This window comes from Typopeltis vanoorti, chromosome 9 (assembly GCF_054136105.1).
Source record: "Typopeltis vanoorti isolate ZY-2024b chromosome 9, IOZ_Tvanoo_1.0, whole genome shotgun sequence".
In the NCBI taxonomy this organism is placed as follows: domain Eukaryota; kingdom Metazoa; phylum Arthropoda; class Arachnida; order Uropygi; family Thelyphonidae; genus Typopeltis; species Typopeltis vanoorti.
This window is the reverse complement of record NC_143557.1, coordinates 129,891,542-129,908,709: the sequence shown is the minus strand read 5'-3', so window position 1 is coordinate 129,908,709 and position 17,168 is coordinate 129,891,542.

Below are 17,168 nucleotides of genomic sequence, written 5' to 3'. Positions count from 1 at the left end.
CTTTTAGCTCAATAACACGCCATCCACACAGATTTTCTTCATTCAGATGACGGGATAAAGAGTCAAGGACTCAGTCCATCGCCCAGTTCTTTTAAGAACTTTTTTAAGAACATTAAAATAATACTAAAAATAAGTAACTTCGGTAAGGCTAATAAGCAGTAATCTGGAAAGAGACAATAAAAACGAATCATAGAAATATTTCTATTAGACAGAAAAATTGAAATGAGAACAAAAAAAATCTATTTTTACAGTCCGTTATACTTTTTATTTTTTATTTTTTTTAATACTTAAACTTTTTGAAATCTATTTTTAAAATATAAATAAATTTAATATTTACCAGTGTGCTAAAAGCATATAATCAATTTTTAACAAATTTATCTATAATATTAAAAGTTCTGTAATAAAGAATATTATATAATTCATGATACTTATTCAAAAGGTAAAACTTTAATTGCTGTTTTTGAGGAGGATGGTAATGGATGACAATGCTGTAGCCAATGAAGTTCTAACTGAGGCTCGGTTATTGCTGTTACCCTCCTGCCATGATCAGAGCTTTAATAGCTCAATAACTCCTTATCCCTACACTGTCCTCTACAGATAACGGGGAAGATGAAAAGCATTCTTGCTTCGCCCCTTTAAGCCAGTCCTTATAAGGATAAGACTATTTTTGAAATATTTCTTTTGTGTGCATCGTTTAGTTGATTCTTTGTTAAGGTGGGATATAATTGAGATTGTAACCGAACAGTGACTCAAAGAAAAGTACACTGAAGCTTAGTTATAATAGTTATTAATACATTGTTTCGTGTGTTTTTGTCTTTCTTACACCCGTTTTGTGAAACTTGACAAAGTTCATCAAACGTTTATTTACTTGACATAACTTGAGTAATTTGTGAGTTTAAAAGAATCAAAATAAAAGTTTTTATCAGCAATAATCATCATAAACTACTCCAAAGTTAGACTACATTGACAGAGCTCATACAAAATTGAGTTAAGATTTATGATTAAAAAAATCTTAAAAATCACAAATGGCGTCATCTCATTTTGAATTAATTGCATCTTTTTTTTTGGAAAGAAAGAAATTAAAAATGCACGTATGGTATTTCAATTAAATGAATTGGGCACCAACGTTTGGGTTGTGGATGAATTTCATTGGTGAAAGACTGTCGCCAATGTTTATCAGATGCGTATAGTGACTTGAAAAAGCCCCATGTGGGGTCTCTGTACAGCGGAATTCCTAAAATAAAACGTTTTAAAACACTTTCTTTCAGGAAGGCATTTTACAAAAGATGTAGTTGTTCATTGGAGACGGTGCAATGTTCTTTACTCGGTCTGAATACTGATTTAAGCACTGACTTATTTAGTACTGGTGCTGATATATTGATCAATCGTTGAGACATGGGAAGTGCCTTCTGGGAAGTTATTTCTTGAGTGGATGTCTGAAAGCGCGCTAAGCCTGGGCACCAAAATTAAGTCACTTGTCAGAAGTCCTGATCTTTGCGTCGAATCTTGGCTTTCAGTTTGTTCTACGTTGCACAGTTGATTATTCCTCCCTCTGGCAAGAAGTGCACCAATACAACGCCTTCCTTGATGATCCCAGAAAAGTGTGGTGACGACTTTTCGGATAATGGGAACAGTATTAAAGTTTTTGGGCACAGGAGATTGTGGATTTTTCTGGTCATGGAGTCTCTCCCGAGTAAAGTGATGAACCTACGTTTCGTCTTCTGTGAGAAAATCCTCGCTGTATCGCAACAGATTCTACAGACACATCCCCGTGTATGTTGCGTTGTGCTCCTCTGACATTTGTTGGCGCACCCAGTGAGAGCACATCTTTCGAAAACCAAGGACATCATGAAAAACTTTGTAAACAGTCGACTTACTCAAGTTAACCACTTGTACAATTTCACGCAGCTTCACGCCAGTCTTCAAGGACGATGGCCTTAATGCGCGAAATGTTGTGTTCTATCTTGCTCGATGAAGACCTGTCCGTCTGATGTAGATCTTCAGTGTCACCACAGTCTTCTTTAAATTCATTGCACCCGAAACACAGCCACTTCTTTAACATCACATTTTCGCCGTACACAGCAACTAGTTCACACTGAATGTCACTTGATGAAGCCCCTTTTGCTTGCAAAAAAAAAAAAAAATAGAATAACCTCACCGACACCTGTTTGAAATCACACTCGCATGGTAGGTGCTGTCTCGAACTGGAATCAGTTGTGAGGTGGACAGTAGCGCCAAACTGCAATGACGGTTTTTTAACGTTATTAAGCGATCTATCTCTCTACCATGTTCGTGGTATACAATGCTTAACCGACTGGTTCGTGGTTAGCAATGCTATTTTACTAGGTAATAATAATAATAATTTCCAGTTGCCTTCCATTCCCAATAAATATATTCTTGTCTGTAGATGTGTGTGTATTCACGGAGCTGGTTTTGCTGTCTGTGGGGTGATAACCCGATTTTTCTGGAGAGAAAATCTTGCACCACTGGCTATAAGACCGACTAATTCACCGTCAATTGAAAACCCGTACTTCGTATAAAGATACTTCGGCTGATAGACGATAATCGAACCAGATCTTTTCAACCATTGGTTAGAAAGACTTGGGAAGCTTAATGTATACCAAATGAGCAACGGAGATCTCATTATATAAACCCAAAGGGGACATTGCGTTTCAAATAGGTGACTCTGTACACGTGTGTATGTGTGTGTGACAGAGAGTGAGAGAGAGAGAGAGAGAATGATAAAAGGTCAAAGATATTCGACTTTTTGTCTCTCTCTATAAATATAACCTGTAAGAACAAGATGTTTCACAACACCGAGTAAAATCTATATCAATAAAGTAAGAAATTCCATAAGATTCTCCTACATTTTTTCTCTTTCTGGAAAGAAAAATAATAATAAAATAAATAATAATTGAATTTGATAAAGCATAGAGATATTTGTGTATCTTTATTATTTTTTTTTTTACATTTTACTAGACACGAGTCGTGTGTATCTTAAGATGGCGTAGGATAAGATGCAAAAAGACAAGATTGAAAGAAAGATATTTCGACGTGCTTTGTGAGGAGGAGTAGGAGGGAGGAAACAAGTAAGAAGAGGACTATCAGAAGAATTCAATGAGTAGATTTAGAACTAAACATTTTCAAATATCTTAGAGTTTAGCTTGACTAGCTAGAGCACATTGCGATTTTTTTTTTTTCATTTAGAATATGAATATTTAAAAAGAGGATATATATGCACGAATACGATTCTTTAATATAAAGTTACGAAATTGTTTTTCACTGTCAAAAGTAATTTAAGTGCTCCGCAAAGGAAACAGCGTCTCTAGGGTTATAGTTCATCATTCCACTAAATGTATAATAGCGGGACACACTACATATTGACTTTTGAACTTGAGATGAGATAGTATGGTTGTTTGCTATGAAATGAGATCTATGAATTGCATATACTCTGCACAAGATTATTTATATTCTCGGAGGGGGGGAATAAGAAACGGAATCATTTCGATTACTAACTTTAAAGTACAGGATGGTCAAAATTAAAGTATCCCTGTTTATGGCTGTGTGGAGCGCCCCCAGTGATCAAAATGGTGCAAAACTTTGAAGAACTACAGTGTGTCATGCAGTAGTATCTAAGAAAAAAATAATTTACAAAATTCACCGCCAAAGCGCTGTATAATGCAACGAATATATATGTAGGTACATTATACAGCGTGTGTGTGTGTGTGTGTGTGTGTGTGTGTGTGTGTGTGTGTGTGTGTGTGTGTGTGTGTGTGTGTGTGTGTGTGTGTGTGTGTGTGTGTGTGTGTGTGTGTGTGTGTGTGTGTGTGTGTGTGTGTGAGAGAGAAGGAGAAAAGCGACACAAGCATAAATAACACATTTTTATTCACTTCCATTGTGCATTCACGAGCTGTACTGTTCATCAGTATGCCACAAACTGCGTCCTTTGCAGGTTCAAAGTGTGTTCAACTGCAGAACGCAGCTGGTCGGGACTGAAGTTGCGCCCATGCGCGCAGCATTGACGTTGTGCACATGCTGCGTTATGTTGTCTCTAAGCGCTGGCAAATTACCAGACTGCAATATAAGCTATTTCGGATAAATAAAACCATTCGGAAACAAGAGGTGGCACTAGAACTGCTTGCTATCGTCTCTCTCTCTCTCTCTCTCTCTCCCTCCTCTATACCAGTGTTCCCAACCTTTTTCCACTTGTGTATACCCCCTTAAATCCATTTTTATAAATTGCACCCCTTGTTTTTAAAATAGCTGTTTTCAAATACTTTTGTTCAGTGCCTATCTTAATGTAAAATAGTGGAAATGAGGTAATGAGTTGGGAAAGGAAATTTACTACACTAAAAGTACAAACCACAGGTTTACTTTTACAATATTCGTAAAAGCGCTGATTCAAACTTACCATTTATTGTTCCATAACTAACGTTTTGCATTTTGTTTAATTTACTTGTTTTTCCACCATTACTGATTATTTTTTGTGTACCCCTGAACGGCCCAGCATGCACCCCCGGGGGTGCGCGTACCACCGGTTGGGAACCGATGTTCTAAATAATGAGATCGTGGATAGCCGTAAAGTTAACTAGGGTCAAAAAAGCAAAGATACAGATAACTGAACACCGATTTCCAAAAGCTAGTAAAGGGATCCTTCTACATTCTTTGAGAGGTTAAACGGCAATAGAAGCTTTTTATTTCATTCACTGTTTATAACAGTTTGCCGTCAGAATCGTTTTACACATTTAGCAGAAAAATCATGCAGTTGGTAGAAAACGCTTGGGTTCGAATCTTGTCTATGACGAGAAGAACATTTATAAGGGTCTTTTCAATTAGAGGTTGTTAGCCAGTCTCACACGGAAGGACACAATTTTCCTCCCGGCAGCTATTTTGCTCTCACAAGATAGGCAAAAAGACCCCAACAGAAAACACAATGGACAGCCGGAATACACTATGCAGATGGACTAACAGCTGCCTCAGAATATTCATTAGGTTTCAAAGAAGCAATGTTGCACATGACCATGAGAGGCCATTAAGTGGAACATGGAATGGGATATTTTATATAAATAACATAAATACAATACACGCCTTATAATTATTCGCTAGAAAGAGCAATGGATGTTTGTTACGTTTATTTATTTTTATTCTTTTTTTTATTCATATGCAGTTACTAAAAATTAAACGCTTTGACCCACATATACCGACCAGTTAGAAAGACATTGGATCCATAATCCTGGAGGAAGAAGTAATCCTTTCACTTAATCAAATGAATCATCAAAACCATCCGAAATTCATGAAATACCTACTGAGCCCTGTAACAATAGTGGGTCTGATCTAATTAAACAACTGACCAAACTTTTAAAGAATATTTTCTTCACTGGTACTGACGAATAGGATCGAAAAATAGGCAAACTCCTCTAAAATTATAGACTAACTACTCTTCTTTTCCATTCTTACAAAATCTTTAAAATAATACAGAATCGTCTAAATAGCATTTACAAAGAGCTAAAGAAGAACAGGCTGAACCATATGTTTAATCCTCATAGTCTGGCCGAAATTGCATGGACAAGAGGGAAAACTTTTATCGCTGATTCAACCGGCAGTCTATATGACGTCCAGCAAACTACGGATACGATTCTGTAATACCTATTAAATAACATGGATAAGAAGTGCCATTTGGTGTCACTATTTCATCCCTTACTGCCGGTAGAGAGGTTGTAAACAAGCATTTCATTCTGTCAATAGAGGAACCTTATACAAATATTAACAAAACATCTAGACATTGAAATACTAAGATTTGTTTCCAACTAACAGAATACAAGTGCATTAGTTCAATATAAAAATATCGCAACTAAAAAAACTTGAAATCAAACTAGAAGTTATGCAAAGTTGCCACTCTTTCCATGTCTTTTTAACAACAAAAGGAGTGAAGTTAATGGAAGACCAATCACAAATATCAAATACGCAGATGATTTAATAATTATAAAATATGACAAATCAAATCTGCAATACCAACTTGCAAAATTACAAGAAACCTAAAGAAATTATAATACGATTACAAAGTCAAGTAAATCAAAGATAATGATAACTGGAAGACAGTCAGAAGATATACAGGGAACATTAAATCAGGAAAACAAATTACAAGTTAATAGTTATAATAATCTAGGAGCAAACTTGAATTGGAATTTAAATGCCATCTCAATAGTAAAACAGAGACATAAAATGTCAATTAGGAATAAACGTAATAAACAAAATTTGGAAAAATAACAAAATTCTTATATCTTTAAAAATAAAATCATACGAAAGTATAATACACTGGTGTACAAAAGTTAACGATGAACTACGTTTTTACCTATATATGAAAGAACGTTACATGACTACAGCCAAATGTGAATATAAAAAATTAAAAATTTTCGAAGTTCGTAGTTAAAAAAAATTAAAGTACAGTGTTACAAAAAACTATGAGGAGAGATATTTCACTATGAAATATGTCCACCTGAATTGCGATGTAGCTCTGACGACATCATACCGTGCTTAGCACCAAGTGATTCGGAACTTACTGAAGCAAACTTGGAAACTTCTAATTATAATGAAGAGCCAAAGGCTTCAATTCGGCGACATGAACTTATTTAAGTTAAAGGATATTACATCCCATATTATGTAGACCTAAACTATAACTCAAAAAACGTCGAAACCGGACTGGGTAGTGACCTTCTCGCATAATGTTGAACAATAATACAGCTTCTAGGAGTTAAGTTCACATTATGAGTAAATATCAAGAATAGTGATTGGAGCTTGCTCCACCCTTTCTATGATTTGCCTCAGCTTGCACTACCTTCAAGGGTCAGTTGCTGCACTATCCAGGTATTTGCTTATGCTTGGAATCGCCGAACTTTATATAGTTTCTATATTCGGCATGAAACTCTTTGAGTTTCTTATTCGGCTAAGAAATAATATGGGATATAATAACCCTTAACATAAAAAAAAGAAACAATTTCCCACTTCTCCTTCAGAGCAAGGATAAGGCCTTGTTTGTTTTCTGGAGAGGATTTTCGAGCAGCAATGCGTCTCCCCATGCATCCTAAACGTGTTCTATGGGGATGAGATCTGACAAGCGTGCTGGACACTCGGTTCTACACCTTCGGTCTCCAGAAGTATCTTCACTGCTTATGTACGGTATAGTCTGGCATTGTCATCCATAAAAATGAATTCTTCGCCTACAGTACCACGAAACACTGTAGCATGAGGTTCAATAGCTTCGTTACAATATGGTTCGTAGTTATAATCCCTTTTTCTAGCACTTGTAGCTCGGTGCGTCCATTAAGCATAATGTCTCACAACACCATGACCCCTAGCACCGCCGTATCTATTCCTTTCAAGAACATTCTGATGGTAACAGTACCACTTTCACGCATTTCAGGTGTCGTTCGCAATCGGAGGAAAGACGCTCATCTGTAGAGCACATTAGCGCATTGTCCAATGTTTATGACTACAACACTACTGAAAACGTGATCTATGATGAGCTGTGGATAAAGAGACGCATATTGTAGGTTTTCGAGCATATAGGCCTACTTACCGCAGACGACTTGCCACAGTTTGTCGAGATATTCTGGTACCTGTGCATGAATAGTTGGGTGAACAAAATTCCAATTCATTCAATCTCAGAACGAAGAACGTTACGAACGTTTCATTGGTGAAGCATAAATGCTTTTCATATTCCCCTTTGTCTCAGAGGGAAGTTCTTTGAGTGGAGAGTTACTGAGCTTTAAGCTTGCCCCTGGAAGGGCAGTGAGATTAGCAGTGTTCAGCTGAACATAGGATTGAATTGGGTCTTTTGCATTTGTAGCTAGATAATGGAAGAGATGTGATATGTAGGGAATGTTGACTTCTCTGTGAATCTGGGAGTTTCTAGTGAACCTTTGGGCTTCCAGGATCATACTCAGGCATTTGTTCTGTATTCTCTGTAGCCTTTCAATATTTGTATTCGATGTTGGCTCCATTCAGGAGATGCGTAAGTGATGACTGCTTATATACACTAGTTATATACAAGATGGTAATAAGTATTTGTTTTAAATATATCCAGTTTGCTTCTTCTGTTCATCATGGGGTAGAATATTTCAGGCTATAACAATAGAGTTTCGTGTTGAATAATTGTTTAAAGTGCGACCTTTGCAATTGATTGAGGAGCTGTACCAAGCTATATGCTTAGCGTTAGTCTCCAGCCATAATGATGGAGTCTGTGGAGCCGAGAATGGAGTCAAAGTCAGATACCAGTAACGGAATGCTGGGTGGATTGTATACAACATAAATTTTGATTCTACCAGCATTGTTTGTTTGAACTTCAATACCTGTTGTCTCTAAGTTCTTGGTTTGCGGATTTGTCAGGCGTTGTTGCTCAGATAGTTTTTAATGAATACGGCTGTACCTCCTCCACTGGCGGTGAGTCTTTCTGTTTTGTACAACAGGTAGCCCCATAATTTAGGGCTATTAACGGGCCTCAGATGTTTTTAATTTACTAAGACTATAGCAGGGTTGTATCTGTGGGTGAACTCTTGTAGTTCCAGGATTTTGTTACTCAGTCCATTTGCGTTCCACGCAGAGATGATGAGGGAGTTAGGCTCATATTTTCTTTTATTCATTAATGAGGGCTGTCAAAATTGAGTGGGTACCTTTCAGGAATCTCTTCGTGGAGGATGGTGAAGGATTTGTCATGCTGAATTCCTGTAATAATATGGTAGCTAGTGAGGCAGTTAATACTGACGTTAGATTAGAACTTATTTGTTCATGGGATGGCATAGCCTTAGCTCGTGCGGAGTTGGCATAAGTTTTGGTCACTGCTGCAGTTTGTTTTCCTTCCTGAGTTGATCAACTGGAGATTGATAAACCGTACAAGTTTCGTAAGTTGTCAGACTTATATCATCAGAGGTGCTAGCAAAAAGAAAAGTTATACGTAACATATGGTTATTTGAACAGCTTACATGCAAATAATAAAATTCCCTCTTGAACGGCAGATCGCAAAAAAGTATCGTTCCTTGATATCCTTGTCCAAGAATAAAAAAGGTTATCCTTCTCCGTATACAGAATATCCCAATGGGAAGATTTTTAAATGCTGATTCACGCCACCATCCATTACGAAAGACAGGCATTGCTAAAACATTACGATATGGAGCAATAAATATATCGAGTACGTCAAAAATGAATGAATGAAGAACTGCACTACCTGAGACAGAGCTTCGCACTCAAGGGTTATCAACCCAAAAATATCACCAAAATTCTTAACACATCTCCTACAGCTCCTTTATTTAAAGAAGATTTCAAGAATGCAATCCCGATAAAAATTACTTTAAGAATGTTACAAAGTGGCTAAGTTGCTTCGCAAGTGCAACGTAATATTGGCTAATTTTTTTTTTTTTTTTTTTTTTTCCTTTGCCCTAAAATCTCCAGATATTTACATCACTTAAACCTCCACATATCCCATGGAAAAAAAAAAAAAAGAGAAAAAAAAGGCGTTTTGAGATTCATTGCTGTTGTGACATTTACTGTGTAGCCCATATGGGGAGTTTGAAGAAAATCCTGATGTCTGAACATTTAAAAAGACGTCGAAAAAAGAAGACAACATAAATCATGTTTGGCATCCCACACAACTACCACAGGTCATCAGCTAGTTTGCAACAAACAAAAATGTCTTCTATTGATCATAACTGTTTTGCAAGAAAGTTCATGGAACACAAAAATAAAAGCTTAATTTTACACCAACTGGTGTGCTTGCATTAAAAATCTAACTGCCACGGACCTAGGACACGAGACGCGCGATGCCACAGCACGTGACAGCAACAGCTAGCAGTGTTTGCAACACAAGCATATAATAATTGATTTAACATTTGTATTCTGGTTACGTATTTGTTTTTACCAATTGTGAAGTTATGATAACATCGAATATGTGTTAATTAATTGTTTCTAGTCATTGTGAGTGTGACGACTTACGAAATTTGTAGGGTTATAATTAATCGTTTTCATGAAACTCGTTATTTACTATCAAATGGAGTCGACATACCGAAAGCTTTCCAGACATTCATATCTTGTCAATTCTATAAATACTTTGGAATTTTTGCAGGCAACATTAAGAGTTTAGCACCATCTGCTGGCAGACCCCTATGTTTCGCTCGAGAGGCGTTATTCTGTTTGGATGGCCCAGAATATCTGAGAACACTTTCCATATTCTAATGGAATGAATGCCAAGACGGATACAAGCGATCTCATACGAAGGAAGTCTAAACACGCTACTAGGCAGGTGGCCATAATGTTTAAACTCATGTCTATAAAAAAAAAAATTAGTATTCTGTAAAAAATAAAAAAATGTAAAAAAAATTTTTCGACAATAAATACTATGCTACCTTTCTACTGCTATTCGTAAAAGATGTGAAAACAACGCAACAATCAATCGATAGTTAACTGAAGTTCTGGGATTGTTATTACGGTTCGAACAATAATGTCACATTTAATTGTTTCCAGGATGTTAATCGCTTTTGCAACATTCAAACGCTTTTGCTTGACACTGCACGATGCAAATCTATCTGGAGCAGAGAAAGAAAACACCCACAGTAAGAAGTCTTTTCAACTAGCTTATCAGGTACGTTAAACATTCTATCTTTTGTTTGTAAAGTGTATCTTTGTTCCCGTTAACAGTAACGAAATTATTTGAAGTAGTAATTTGAGACTAGAGAATCTGAATATATCGTTGCCCAAGAGCTTACTTCTTTGGGCATTACGGGAAAAATAAGCAATTCATTTTGCAAAGATGCATATAACCATGTAATCGGAACGATTAAGAGGAAATTAAGGGCGATCACATATACAATGATGATGATTAGCCTGTCTTTCCTACCCACTATAGGGTGAAGGCCACTCCCATTGCGGGAGTGTTTCGGTTTACTACTCCCATGGTGACCCAGTCCATCTTGGAATGAATGCATATGTACTTGGATGAATGAATGTAAGAAATAATCACAAACATTCATGCCATCGGCGGGATTCGAACCCGCAGCCTCTTGGCTGGAGAGCGGATGCTCTAACCACTCGGCCAATCAGGCCGACTAAATAAAATATATCTTAAACATATAATATTGCAGAAAGTGAATTAAACAACAACAACAAACAAACAAACAAAAATCAGTTGGATTAATTCTGTCGTTCTCTCTAAAGATAGAACAGGAACTAGAAATTTAAGTGATTTTTAAGTGATTAAGTATTTTGATTTAAATTACCGATTTCTATCTCCTGAGAATATTATTCTATTTTATTTCGTTTTATTTTATTTTATTTTTTTTTTATGTTATTTTGCTTTACTTCGTTTATTTTATTCCGTTTTTCTGTTTTAGATTTAATATTCCTTCCCATATAATGTCAACATTATAATAGATTTAACAAAACTAATTCTATATAAAAAGATGTTCACGATTGTTATACTGTAATAATTATGCTTATAGTCGGCATTTCTGTTTCTATCGCAAACCAAAATAACTCCCCTACTTCCGTGTTTTCTCGTCACTAGATGGCGAGACTGTACATCGTTAAGGAAAGTTGTGATTGGCTACAACTATGCAAAAGCTCTGATCACCGGAAATTGAATTAGAAATACACAAAAACGATGTCAATTTATCTCTTTCTTCTAAATTTATTTTAATTATGAATTAGAAGATTCTATTTATTTTATGAAAAATACCTTTCATTTCCCTTTTCTTTTTCTAATTAAATCACTTTATTCCGAACGTGAATTTTGTCTGAGCAATCCCACCACTAAATTATCTTATTAGAGTCGCATTTAGAAGTATTCTTCCCCAAAGTATCTCTCTTTTATTTTTGATTTTTTTTCCCTAAAATTTTCTGATCTCGATTAAAATGTACCGTTGGTCTTCAACTTTAGAACTTTAATAACGCCCCCCCTTCATTTGAAGTGAGTATTAAGTATTATATTATTCGGAATTCTCAGTGTGTGTGTGGACCCTTTTCATTTAATACTGCTTGCTTTACTAGTTTTCCGAAATGTATAAATGAAATTATATTATATTTTATATTTATTTACATTTTTATTTATATTTATAAATTTTTCTTTTCTACAAATTAATTTGAAGTTTATCTTAAGGGAGATTTTTCGGAACTCAGTCTTTTGCACAAGAATCTCTCCTCAGTTTCCGAACAGGTGGACCAAGTTTATGAAGAAAAGTATTATTTTATTATTTAATTAATTTAATTACGTTTTATTTATTTTTGAATTTTTAAATTAATTTGTTTAATTTAATAATTATGAAATTATTTAATAATTTAATTTATTTATTTATTTCAGTAGTTTAAAAACAATTTGCTATAAGCGCAAATAAATAATTCTTTATTTAAAGTTTATTAAAAATTTTATTTTAAATATATCGAAAAGGTTTCTTCATCAATTAAAGCAAATTGGCTGGACAGTTTGAATTATTTCACATCAGTTGCTGTCAGAAATTTCCGAAGACGTTTGTAACATTTTTAGTGGTAAAAATCTACAACTTTCTATTATAAAAACAACTCTCCTTCAGTACGAGATGCATGTTTCGTGGAAAAGGGAAGCTAAAGTGCTGCAAGTCAATAACGTCAACTATTAAATGCATTCCTAAAACATACCAGTCTGGCAGTGCATTGCTTTTGTGATTGCATCATTATGGTTGCCATGACAACTTTCAGATGCTCTAGAAAAGTTCACTTTGCATTATTTGTATTGTTGTCTGACATTTAATTTTGGCAAATTCCTCTGATAATAAGCATCATCACTCTTTCATTAATAATAAATTCTTCATTTTTTCTACGAAATTACTAAATTCCATCCTATATTTCTTTCTCTGAAAACGTCCACGACTTATTATTATTATTCCATTATTATTTTTCATCCATTAATTCCGCCTTGGTTTTCATTCTAATTTCCTAAGCATTTTTTGGTGACGAAACGCGGAAGATAGATTTAAAACCCACCGTTAAGAATTCTCGATTATATACCCTCGATTTTACTTTCTTTCTCTTACTTGTTCAAGTCAGCGGTTTCGAAGAATCAGCATTTATTTTAAACATTTTTATTTTCTTATTCGCGTAGTTTTCATTATTCAATAACTGCATGGAAAGGCCACACCACAGAATGCTTTGTCTTTTGCCAGCTTTTCTTTCTCTCTTATATGTTGCGCTCAAAATCTCTCTCTCTCTCTCTCTCTCTCTCTTTACACACACACACACACACACACACACACACACACACACACACACACACACACATACTTTGCGCACATTTTTAAACATTAAATTCATTAAGCATTGAGACAGAAACAAAGAGCCTGTGTAGCTCAGTGGATGTGGCGTTTGCATACCACTGCGCTTTGCTGCACGAAGGAACACTTGGTTTCGAGTCTAGTCTGCGACTAGAGGAAGTTTTTCTAAGTCTTTTTTCGACCGGTTCCCGAGTTAGTCGATCTCTGGCACGGGCAAGCGAGTATGGGAATTACATCTAGGCGTCGACCAGATTCCTTGCTCCTATGGGTAATTACGGACAAACAAGAAGATCTGCTTTTATTCAGCTAGAAGAACAAGGTATCGCATTGTTTCAACCTGAGTGATTGTAGTGGTTTTGCTATTTTGTGTGTTTTTTATGTTGGAAAGTGGATGTTGGATGGTTATATATATATATATATATATATATGTATGTATGTATATATATATATATATGTATGTATGTATATATATATATATACACACACACACACACACACACACACACACACACACATATATATATGTATATATATGTGTGTGTGTGTGTGTGTGTATATATATGTATATATGTATATATATATATATATATATATATATATATATATATACAGCTAGAAGATATATATATATATATATAATTTATTTATTGATTAATATTGATTAATTTTTTTTTAAATTTTATCTAAGTTTTTTTTTTTTTTTAGGAAACTTAATGACTTTTTTCAGTTATCTTACTTTAGCCGCTTAGGTGGCTCCTTTTTGAATTGTCAGTTATTGTTCTGTTAGCTTCGAACTGAAAATGTCTTTGATACTCAGGCAAAAATTATACTAATAAATAATATTTACGTGAGTTAATTCCGGTATTATAATTTATTTCAATATGCTTACTCACCTTATTTCCTTATTGAAACCCAACATGACATAAATCTGATCACAGACTGGCTCAAAAACTCCATACACCTAAACTCTGACAAGATAAAACCAATGATATTCAGAGAGCCACCGACTCGACCAGCTGATAACAAATATAGAACCATCCAACTTTCTAACATAAAAAACACACAGAACAGCAAAACCACTACAATCACTCAGGTTGAAACAATACGATACCTTGGAATTTACTTCGATGCAGATATGAACTGGAATAGCCACATAAACCATCTACACAACAAACTCCGAACAATAAGTGGCAAACTCTACAGGTTAAAAGACATAGTTCCCATACGCCTAAAAACAGTAATATACAAAGCACTATGCCAAAATATACTAAGATACGCTATAACAACGTATGCTTTCTGTGCACCCTACAAATTAAATAGATTAATGTCGCTACAATACAAAATGACAAAACTGATCTCTTGGGAACAAAGAGAAAATCAGGACCTTATAAACATTGAAATGTCAGAACACAAAATACTGACAGCAGAACACTAATGTCACTATGCTGCTATGCTAAAATATTACTCCGATGCCAACTGATTTTAGTCTGAATTGGTTTGATACATTGTGGCTGGTCGGTGAATTGAGAACTCCTCTAAACTTGGTGATTTTTATCTTTTTCATTGTGTTTTTCCTTAGAAAATTGCACTAATCTACACTAATATAGTATATTAGTGTAGATTTTACTATTTTTAGTGTATTTAGTATTTTATAACATTTTTATTCCGATATTTCAATTATAAGTATAAAATGGCGCCAAAAACGCACAAGAAATGTAAGGCGAAAAAAGCACCACAGTCAAGAATGCTAGCTCTGTTAACGAAGTTATTGGAGATTAATGAAAATGAATTAACCTTCAAAATAACAACTTGAAGCGGATCATCAGAGAGACAATGCGGGAATTGCAGAAAGTCGAGAGTCGTTTAAATGAAGAAATTGAAAATCGTCAGTGTTTTACCTCGATATGATAAAAATTAATTAACGAGAAGAAGGGCTATGATGGCAAAAGATTCGATGCGTAGGCTGTGTAGTAGGAATGGATGGGAGTTTTTGGATGTGTGGAGTGAGTTTGAGGGAAGATCGGATTTGTATAATAGGAACGGCCTACACCTGAAAGCGTTTGGTATCAGGAGTCTGGAAAAACTAATAACTGGTATGAGACCTAACACAGAGAGTCAGGGAAACTAAATTATAAAGGGAGGAATGGTGAGATGATGAGTGTAAGAGCGACAATGTTATATAACTTGTGTTAGTGATGGGTATGGGATTTGTCATTGACGAGGAGAGAACGATCTCGACTTTGTGTTTGTCCGGTTAGGACCCATCAAACGTGTGCAGCGATGTCACACTAGAGAAGAATAGAGATCTGCCAGTTGTCCAACTGTTCATGCAGACTGCAGACAAGAGTATACAAAATAACGTGTAGGTAGATTGTCTGTACAAGAATGCTAGGTGAGAATGAATGGAAGAAGAGAATGAGGGCTAGATTTTTCTCTCATAGGGAGGTGCGTTATTGGAATGGATTGCCATTGGTTGTTGTGAGTGCAAGCGAAATAACTAGGCCGTTATGTCTAATAACGAGATGTTCCCTCTTTAAACAGAACTCAGATTTGTTTCCTACTGTTTCAGCTTGGCCGTGTTTTTATACTCGTGAATTTGGTATTAACCACTGGCTATGCTCCTATTGTAGGACGGCATTTGCAGATTTTAGTTAGATTTTAATGAAAACGTGTACTCTTTTCCACACCACCTCAGGGATAGAATATTAGGCGCGCTTTTTTTCACGTGGTGTCCCCAGTAGGCCTAATCCACGATTTTGTAGTAGGTAGTGACTAAAATTTGAAATACATTAATTAATTTTGAGTCAAAAGAGGTGAATATCTTTTTTATATCAAGAAGAAAAAAATTATATTATTAAGATGAAGACTGATTAGCAATGGACCAAAGACTGATCCCAGGAATACTTCTCTGGTCACCTTAAATATGTAGAGTCACATCTACATATTTAAGACTTTGTATACTCTTCCCAAGAAATTATAGTCTTGTTTCAATCCTTCTCTATTGAGATAATGCTCCGCAATGAAACAGACCCTCCCTCCAAGACTCTTTCTACCTAATAAATTAGAAAACTGTTTTTACTAATTTATTACAGAGAGATTTCGTAAGAATGATTTCGTTTTTGTCACTATTACATATGAATACTTCCAATATCGTTTTCTAACTTGATTGAATCATTTTCCACGATTGCCAAACGGTGGGATATGACGAAATAATTTGTCATATTCCCACGTGCACCAAGGGCACAGAGCTCTGATATACGTCAGTTTACAGGCCGACGTTAACCCTGTGAGAATGGCCAGTCTTCAGCAGAAGCATCGAACGATTGACTCCTTCCAACTACCAAACACGCTCCAACTTGCTCAAACTAACTTTTTGCGTCAGCCATTAGTAGTAGAGATTCTACCAATCGACCATCCTTTGCTGGCGAATGATGAACGTAATAATTTAAATATTCATTCATTTCAGACCATGTTGGGAAAACAGGGCATACGGAAACTATTCACAGTGATCCCAGTATAAAAAAATAATCGTGTTGTTACTGGACTACTTAAATCCACCCAACCACAGGTTTCTATTAAAATATTTTCTTCACGTTGAAAATTTGAATAGAATAAATTTCAAAATAACTCACAGGCTAATTCAATAGCAAATGTAAATACTGTTCATTCGTATGTTTTCATATTCTTCTTCTCTCTTCCATCATCTATGTGGATGATGATGAGGCCAAATGAACTCTTTCCACTTCTGTCTGTCCTGGGAGAGTCCGAACAATTCTGTCCATTTTGGTGTCGCTTGTTGTGATTTGGTTTTCAGGTCCTCTTTTATTTTGTCTATCTATCTAATTCCGGGCCGTCCTTTGGATATTTTACCTTCCACCG